At 35.4% G+C, this 9,494-nt stretch overlaps 1 long non-coding RNA gene across 1 annotated transcript; it reads right to left on the bottom strand.

Annotated features, from left to right (window-relative positions):
- Positions 1 to 3,255: 3,255 nt before the first annotated feature.
- Positions 3,256 to 9,333, bottom strand: LOC145129263 (uncharacterized). The gene is made up of 3 exons (XR_013717416.1): positions 9,098 to 9,333; positions 8,919 to 9,007; positions 3,256 to 3,444 (listed from the first exon to the last, which is right to left on the bottom strand). It is a non-coding gene; the product is annotated as an uncharacterized LOC145129263 (long non-coding RNA).
- Between the last annotated feature and the right edge of the window lie 161 nt (positions 9,334 to 9,494).

Genomic DNA, 9,494 nt, shown 5'->3' with positions numbered 1-9,494 from the left:
AAACTCGGCTGGCTTCGCGTTGTTGCACTCTCGGTACCACAACGAATCACCCCCATGCGGTCTCGCAGCAGCAACAACTGTAGTGGCTGCGATATCAGCAACCTCAGTGAAGGTGGCATAGCGCTCATCAAAAGTCTCAATCAGCGTGGTCTTGGTAGACCCAAACATCTCTGGAATAGCCCCTCTGATTTTTGTGGCCACCTCGGCGACAACAATCCTGCAGATCTCATCATCATTGGCACTCGACCTCTCGAGGTCGCTGGAGCCTAAACCTCGGGTAACCACCATACTGAAACATACAAGAAAACCATCCGGAATCAGGCTAAAGCGCATACACCGATACCCACATACTCCTACAAGTTCCTTAAGGTTCCTTCTTGAGCCGCATACGGATCGAGTGCTTTCAGTAGTACGGGCCTAATACTACCTTCCACACCAACCCGCATTTGTCTCAATTTGTCCTCTTAAGACCCTAAGTCACAAGGACTCTATTTCCCCAGATCAACTATAGACTCGCCCTGCTGGTTCCTTAGAACCACGACTAAGCATCTAGACACTACTTCTAGACTGCTCCCAGCACTGCTCCGCCTCACAAGATCTTCGTTATCCTTGCCATTTGCTTCGCGCATGCTAATTGTACACAATACGAGACTCAATAGACATTCGAATGAATGATTCTACCTCAAATCCACAACCAAACAAGGAACATGAAGAAAGGCTAAATCAGGCATTCTAAGGCTATAAAATCCTAACTATGTACAATTATATAGCATACACTAAGAAAACAGTAATGAAAGATTCAATCTCATAAGAATGAACTCCTATGCTAAAGGCATCACAAATCATGCAACACTATCACACCATTCCTGCAGGATTCCTTATCCCACCACTAGCTAGCATGCAATTCTATCAGCTCATAAAATATCAGCTCGACACTACTCATATTATAAATTGAGGTATTTCGGGAAACTACCGCTCGAGCTCTGGTTGATTGTACACACCGCTTCACTGGGTTTTTCTCCTGTAAAAATCTTCATTTTGTAACGTCCCGAAAATCATGACATAAAAAAATTTTGTTTTCAGATTTATGAATCGTTAATACATTTCTTTCCCATGAAAACAAGGTAACCAAGAGTTAGTAAAACATCATCAATAAGAGTTATTCAAAAAATGCGGAAACATGTGGTGTGTGCCATGCAATCATCCCAAGCTCTTTCCTTAGAAAACTGGAGTACATGAAACATAAACTGAAAACCGTAAGCATAAAGCTTAGTGAGTTCCCCAAAATACCACACAACATACAACCACATATTATCATGCAACAATACATATAATTGTCATGGGCTCCCCCATGGTCTTTAGCTGATATGCCATGGGCTCCCCCCATGGTCTTGACCTGGAATGCCACGGGCTTCCCCCCCCCCCCCCCCATGGTCTGATATCCAATTGCCACGGGCTCCCCCCGGGGTCTTCCATGCAAGTATCACAGAGACAACTAGCATACCACATATCACATAAACAACTAGCATACCACATAACACATAATGGGTCGGTATTGGTGCCTTCGACCCATGGATATAGTGAGAAGACTCACCTCGCACTGCTGAATCTTACAAAATACTCCTGGCTGCAGGCTGACTGATCCCCGAAATATTAATAACAAAACAACACCCAATTAACAATTGAGTTCCAATCCGTAACCACAACTCCATGCCTGGGGTAAAGGACCATTTTACCCCTAACCTAACCTTATCTAAATTTATGACCTAACTACAATCTGAAAGGTCCAAAGGCCCACAAATCAACCATTGGCCCAATTTTCCAAATTGGGTCCAAACCCCTTACATGGCCTCGCCTTAAGGCCCAACCATTCTCTCTAGTCCAACACTTTGTATTCTGATGGCCCATTAATAACTCAAACTCTCAAGCCTAAAACCAAAGGATCCACAAAGGCCTACTAATGGCCCAATTTTCCAAATTGGGCCCAATCCCATATGGGCCTTATCCTAAGCCCATATTTTCCTTAGATACAATTCAGATTACCACAAGCACCCCTTGGGACAAACTTGGTCAAAGACATAGGCCAAAAGACAAGATCCATAATCCATATTGACCCAACTCACCGAGTTGTCTAATCAACTCGTCGAGTTCTACATCAACTCAGAAATAGGGAAAACCAAAACAACTCGCCTAGTTAACTAACCAACTCGCCGAGTTCGCCCGAGACTCAACAGCTTAATACATTAAGCTGCCTTCATCGAATCCAAGAGCTCCAAAGCTCAGATCTCGACCAAAATCAGATCCAGAAGGGTAAAGTTAGGAACCACCGAAATAGGTTCAAAACCAAACCCTGGACTTAAAAGAGTTAGGGCTTAACCATTAAGCACTTAATCTCCAAAGACAAAGCCCCAAATTGCAGATCTGGCACCCTACAGCTGGAAAACCACGTAAAGTTGCCAACTTTACATTCATGCATGCCTAGGAGAAACTCAAAAGCTCAAGAAGGGCTTAATAAGGGACTTAATGCACACAAGAAGTACTTAAATCCATAAAGTTGGCACCTTTATGCCAAAAGAGCCCATGACAACCCCATATCTGAAAGAATAATGTTTTGGGACGTCCTAATCCAAACATTCATCCAACCCAAGGCTAAAGCATAACAAATTAACCCAAAAGAGAGATCTAAGCATCTAGCCATCAAGATAAGAACTTGATACCTCAAACTCCTTGAAAAATGGGTAGAGATTCTGGATCCAAGACTTCCTTCTCCAAGCTTAGAACTTCAAGATCTTCTAACTCCTTCATAATGCACAAAATGACCACCAAACTTCTTCCAAGGCTCAAATGTTTGACATTGGAGGCTACAACTCGATTTAGGGTTTTGAAAACAATGGAGGCTGATAAGGAGGCCAACCAAAGGAGCTTAAGGCCTTTAAATAGGGTGCAACACCTTAAAAATTAGGGTTTCCTTCCCAGCCACCAACTCGCCGAGTTGAGGCACCTCAACTTGTCGTGTGGGCTCATTTAATCCAGCGAATCTTCCATCCTAAACACGCCGAGTTGGTTCCTCCAACTCGCCGAGTTCAACTCGAAAAAGGCTTATATCTCAACAATTTATCCTTAAGATTTCGGGTGGTACACATTTCTTCCTTAAGTTTTTATAAGAATTTTCATATCCTTAGAGTTTTGAATCACACTAAGGTTCATCCAAATCCCTCAAACCAGGGCTCTGATACCAAATTGTAACACCTCAAATTTTAAACCAAAGTTTTTCATTTTTAATTTCCCAAAATAAAGTCTCACAAACCAATTCATCCAAAAACATAAGTGTCTAAAATAAAACATCATCAAAAAATATCAGAGTATCTCAAATTGTCCCAGTAACAAATCTCCCATCGAGTGTGTACAATCAGACATTCTCCTTACCACTGTCCTCAGAAGTACCTGAAACACATAAATCAAGAATTGTAAGCATGAAGCTTAGTGATTTCCCCAAGATACAACATACAACACAACATAAATAAACAACTATGGGTTAGCAACCATGGGGACTATCAACATTCCCAGTAGGCACCAACACGTCCTATGGGTTATTAGCAACCCTGGAGACTATCCGCAGTCTCAGTCACAGATAACAGCATAATACAAAAATAACAGTAGACACAGCTAGTCATTACAAATACAACTATTCTACCATACAGGTAAGAATAAGTGACGAGACTCACCTGATACTGACGAAAAGTAAATCTCACACCCGAACTGCCGGAACTAGACTCCGCCTAATTAACTAAATAATTAACCCTAATTAATAATTAAGGTTCATAACTCAAATCGCGAGTCCAAATCCCACAACTAAGTCCTTTAAGGGTAGAAAGACCATTTTGCCCCTCCCATGGCCCAAAACCCAAAATCTTGACCAAAAGTCAAAAGTCAACGAATATCAACTGCCCAGCGCGTACGCTGGGTGTACTCTTTCTTATGCGGGGCGTACTACTCGAACATCGACCAATCAGGGACGGAACCGGCTACGCGAGGCGTAGCTAGGAGTACGCCCGACGTACTCCGTCTGATTCAACTTCACCAACTTTTGAGTCTAAATCCGTTAAGACATCTAACCCAACTTCATATACGACCATCCTAGGGTGTCTTAATCCATAAAGTCATCGACTTTAAACTATGCATGGCTAGAAAGGACCCAATGCAACAAACTCTAACTTCCATCACACTCTAAGTCACTTTACTCATGTCCACAGGAAATGATCAAGCAACCATTTTTTATGAATCTACAAGTCCTAAATGCATGAAAGGATAGCTAATATTCTCTAGAGTGCTCCAAACTCATAAATATCCAAACTTGGGGACAAAGAGCTCATAAAACTCATCCATGGAGATCAAATAGAAAACTCATCAAGGTATAAACTTTATTCTTGAAAAAGATGCACAATGAGGAGTGGTTTCTGGATCTTTAAGTTTGCAAGCAACAACTCCTTCTTCTCTAGCCTCATTCTTCAACAACATGCACCAAAATCACTTAATAAGCTCCTAAACTCTCACTAACAAGCTTAGACTCGAGATTAGGGTTTGAGGAGGGTATGGTGGCTGATAAGGATAGTCCAAGGGAGGTATAAGGTTGCTTAAATCAGGTCCAACCCTTAAAATTAGGGTTTACTGACTAGGCTATTACACCCGACGTACCACACGTACGCCCAGTGTACTAGCAGAACATCCGCGATCCCGCATTACACGAGTACGATGCGCGTACCCTCAAGTACGCCCAACATACGACCAAAATGCGAAACTTTTTCCACAAGGGACCAATTGTGCAACTTTAGATAAAGTTAAGAGCTAAAATAATAATACATGATATTCGGTGTTACATCACAGTTTCTAATACTTTATCATAATATAATTTAATCAAGTAAGCCATACTGAGCACAAGTATTTTAAATACAAATAATATGCACACATAGCATTTAAGCAGTCAAAATACTTCATATCTATGTGTAAGATGAAAGTAACTATGCACTCACTTGTTAAAAGTGGATGCTTCAGAATTTGGGCAGAACTTCGCCTTAGCACTTAGTTTTTCCTTTGATGTGACCGAGTATAATTATCACTAAGTATCAGTCTATGTTCCTTGTGACTAATGATAGTCTAGATTCTTCAATAATCCTGATGTCTACTGATCTATAGTTGATAAGGAGCAACCGGGTTAGATTATATCGGGGGTAGGGTTCGTTTGATATATAGAGTATACTGTTTGTAAATCTCACTTTAAACACCTTACTAAATCTAGCCTAGACATCGCCCCCGTAAGTAGATCAATCAATATAACAACATGGAATCACCAATAAATCTTATTTATATGTTCATAATAATGATTATGATTATAAATATAAGTTACACTGAATAAAAAGATTTACAAATGAATCTTTTTTTAGACTTGTCAAACATAATAACGGGTTAAGCATCTAATATCAACATTTTTTACGTGGTTAATGACTCAATCGGTGAAGCGGAAAATAGCGACTTAATTTATTAAGACATCTAACTTGTATCTGTTTATTATTTTTCTTTTTTCCCTGTTAAAACCGATGAATATTGTTTGTTGAAATTCAAGAATAAAATTGTCATCGTCAACCCACTTAGATGAAAATCATGTTGGTTTCTAAAGTACCAATGACCCATTACCATATGCAAAACAAAACCACACAAGTCACATCCATTACCATCACATAAAACTTTAACTCATATTTTGATATGATTTGAGACCATCAAATGTTTTTATTTCATAATCTTGATGTGTTTTATGTATTAGATTATAAAGAATGTTAAATAGTTATACAATTATATCTTGATGATCACTAGAAAGACGGAATCATAAACCAAAATACAAAGAATATGGATGGAAACCTTTTGTGGAAAAAACCACAAGGCATAAAAACTTGTAAAAGAATCGTCGATGCGAAGAAGGAATTACATTGCATAAAAATTGATTATAGTTGGAGAGTAAGAGATAATGGCATGACTATTAAAGTGACTTGAAAGATTTTATTTATAGTATTGTGCAAAGAGTCCTAAAGATCATAAAACTTCTAAATATCTAGTTTTACTTTTATCACTAAAATTGATGATTTTGAATTCCATCCATGGCAAAGGCCATTGAATAATATTATTGAAAATAGTTGAGATTTTATATATAAAATTAATATAAATTTATTATGTCAATGATCGACAACATAACCATTTTAATGAGATTTTGTATATAAAGTTAATGTAAATTTATTATGTCAATGCTTAATAACATAACCATTTTAAACATATATTTTTTAAAATACAAAATCTTTTTAACCGGTTATAAATATATGAATAGAAAATGATAAAAATATAGTTACGAATTTAATATTTGTAATTGAAGATAAGATGAAAAAATAATTAATATAAGTAAATAATAAATGCTTAGAGACTAAATATAATAAACATGTAATATAGAATAAAATTAATAGAAAAAAAAATAAATAAATGCTTGGTAACCTTACTCTAAAAAATAACTCACACCGACTCAAATAATCCATAATCCATATTTATTTTAATAAAAGACTCTTTTATCTCTATTCTTAATAAAAGACTCTTTAGGCCGCCACGTATCTCCCTTCTACACCTCCTTCAATCCACATGTCACTTTTTCATCTATCTTATGAGTTGTTTTCCCGCCCGCTCCATCTTAGAATTAGAATAAACGATATCAGCATCATGATCATCTCCTACTAATTAGCCATTCGTTTACCATATTCTCCCTGTGCTTTTAAATACATTTTTAATATCATATATCATCATATCCCGTATTTTCAGCAATGTTTTTGAATGCTTTATCTTTTACCAATTATACCTACATCATAATAGGAATGAAATAATGTTTAAAATATTATATTTGCCTATTGATTTGATTTATATAAACCGAACACCTAAAATTATATTTCGAAGTTTGAGTCCTTTCTACTTCTTCTTCTTCTCTGCGATTCTGGTAAATCGTTCTCGAAACAACTATGTCCATGGTTTTATTATTTTTCCTTATTTTGGTTTTCTTTATTATCCTATCTACTTGTGATTTTGTTACACTTCTTATGTACCATCTGTTACAGTGCTTCATTATCTTGCAGGGCATCCTTAAACAAACTGGTCTCTGGCCAATTACAAATATATATCGACATTTCATTCTGTTAGAGCCTTTTACATTTAAATGGAATTTTTTATGCTTATATGTATCTGTATCGGGTAGATGTTTTGTTGTCCAGGAAATTAACATTACATAAAAAGAAAATAAAAATTAGAACCCACAATAGAAAACCCAAATCATATATAATATCCAATTTTAGTTAATTATCTTTTAATTTTAACTTTTTTCCTTTTTAACCATTGTACTTTGATTCTTCTTGGGTGTCTGCTTTGCGTTCTCTTTACTTTGTTATGTTGGTCAGGGGTAAATGTGTCAAAATTGCCATCAACACTCTAAAGGGATAATCGGATAAGCAACAAATCCCTTTAATCAGTTGAATTGTTTATTTTATTAAACTATTGGTTGATTGTTTTAGGTACAAGTAAAAAGTTTGAAAGAAAGCTTAGTCCTAATATTGAACACACTTCATATTCGTTTATTATAAATGGTCACTTCACTTTAATATGTTGCTAAAATTGTCAAAGATAAATAAGTACAATGCTATTATAGTTTCCAGTTATATCAATGTAACAGTCTCTACAATTGTGACATAAAAGTACGTTGCAAAGTTCAATCCATTCATATGTTTATTTTTTCTAATCTCATATATGTAAAACTTCTATACCAGTGTCAAAATCTTTTATTAGAATATATGCCCTTTTAAATACAACAACATACTATACTTTTCGTTTTGTTATTAATCAAAGGGCAAAAAGGTCGATGTAAAATAGTTATTGTCTTATTAGCATACTATAACATCATACTTTTATTTTTTAGTAGTTTTATAACCTAATTTTTACTTATATTTTTCGTTTTTTTACTCTAATAGTGGATGAATTGGTGCAATTCATACAATTAAGTCAACAAGGACAATTTGGTCAATTCATGTTTGTTACCAAAATAGTTTTGTTTTAATTTCTTTAGTGTCATGGGGTTCATGTTCGGCACTAGCAACAACACGGAAGACCATTCGTAAACGTTGAATTAGTATTTCAATTCAATGTCACTTTCAGCTGCAATATAAAACATAAATGACATCGTACTTTGGTTTAAAACAAAATTTTACCTTTATACACTTTATCAACATTTGTTCGTGTCTACATGAAAATTTTCAGGTTGTGACAAAGATGCAATCTACTGCTTAAAAGACATGTCTTAGTTGGTTAAGTGACATGAAAAAGCATGTAATCCCTTTTATCTTTATACCATTTATCATCACTTTTTATCTCTAAGTCATTTCTATGTTGCCAATTCATCTTTACTGTCTTCTTGGTCTGATACAGCTTCTCTGTATCTTTTTATTGGGTTGTTTCTATACTAGAAAAGCATTAGGTTGTGATAATTTTGTTCTAAACTAAAAACTTGGAGTTATGTTTGTTGATATGTGTTTCAATGAATTAGATAGTTGATTAAGGATACACTTTTGATTTTTTTTATTTTGTTTTAGGTTTCTACTAAAAGTGAAGCTTTTAATCGAATGATGTTTCTGTTTCAACCAATTTTTTTGATCTGTACAATTAGCACGTCATTCTAATTTGGAAGGTTTATCAAATAAAATAAGTTATTTACTCATATTAATTAATCAAATTAATAGTTTCCACAAAATTAAGCCTCAAATTCAGCAAATTCGAATTTCAAAATTTCAAAAAAAAAAATACTTACAGAATCGGAAATTCAAAATTTCAAGCAATTTGAAAGGTACCTGATTGCGTCTCTATTCTTAAAGCATGCACCTCGAGTTATTCATTTCAACATCTTCAGTTTTCACTAACATCTTCAAAAACAACATTTCTGCAAAACATAATCAGGTAAAATTATATTCCAAATAATGTATGTTATGTTAAAAAAACCAAGATTAATAAAGAGTTTATCATTTCTTACCTTTAATTTTCCCGTCGTCAACCCCAATTTTACGTTTCTTCATTGTTTGATTTTGACATCTGATATCAATCAATGTAATTTCTCTTCAGTTCATATTTCTTCTATGGTTGTATATTCGTATCTGCCTTCGGCGATTGAAATGGGCAAACTTCTACACCCTTTCACAAATCGATACTTAGGACATGTTCTAGGTGGTGGCCGACATATCTATTTACGGATAATTTTAGGTTTTTGTTTCTATTACAGCCAAAGGGGGAAGGGAGTTAGTGAGGTTCGGTGGGAATTTTGGTAAAAAAATATATTTTTTTAAATAAAAACAATATATACATAATGACACTTAAAAGAATCAACTCGGTAATGTTTTTTTTCTCATTTTTTATATTAAAAATATTTACAT

Source organism: Lactuca virosa, chromosome 8, assembly GCF_052849685.1.
Source record: "Lactuca virosa cultivar CGN04683 chromosome 8, Lactuca_virosa_CGN04683_v6, whole genome shotgun sequence".
NCBI lineage: Eukaryota > Viridiplantae > Streptophyta > Magnoliopsida > Asterales > Asteraceae > Lactuca > Lactuca virosa.
The sequence above is the reverse complement of the archived record's forward strand: the minus strand, read 5'-3'. Positions and strand labels throughout refer to the sequence as shown.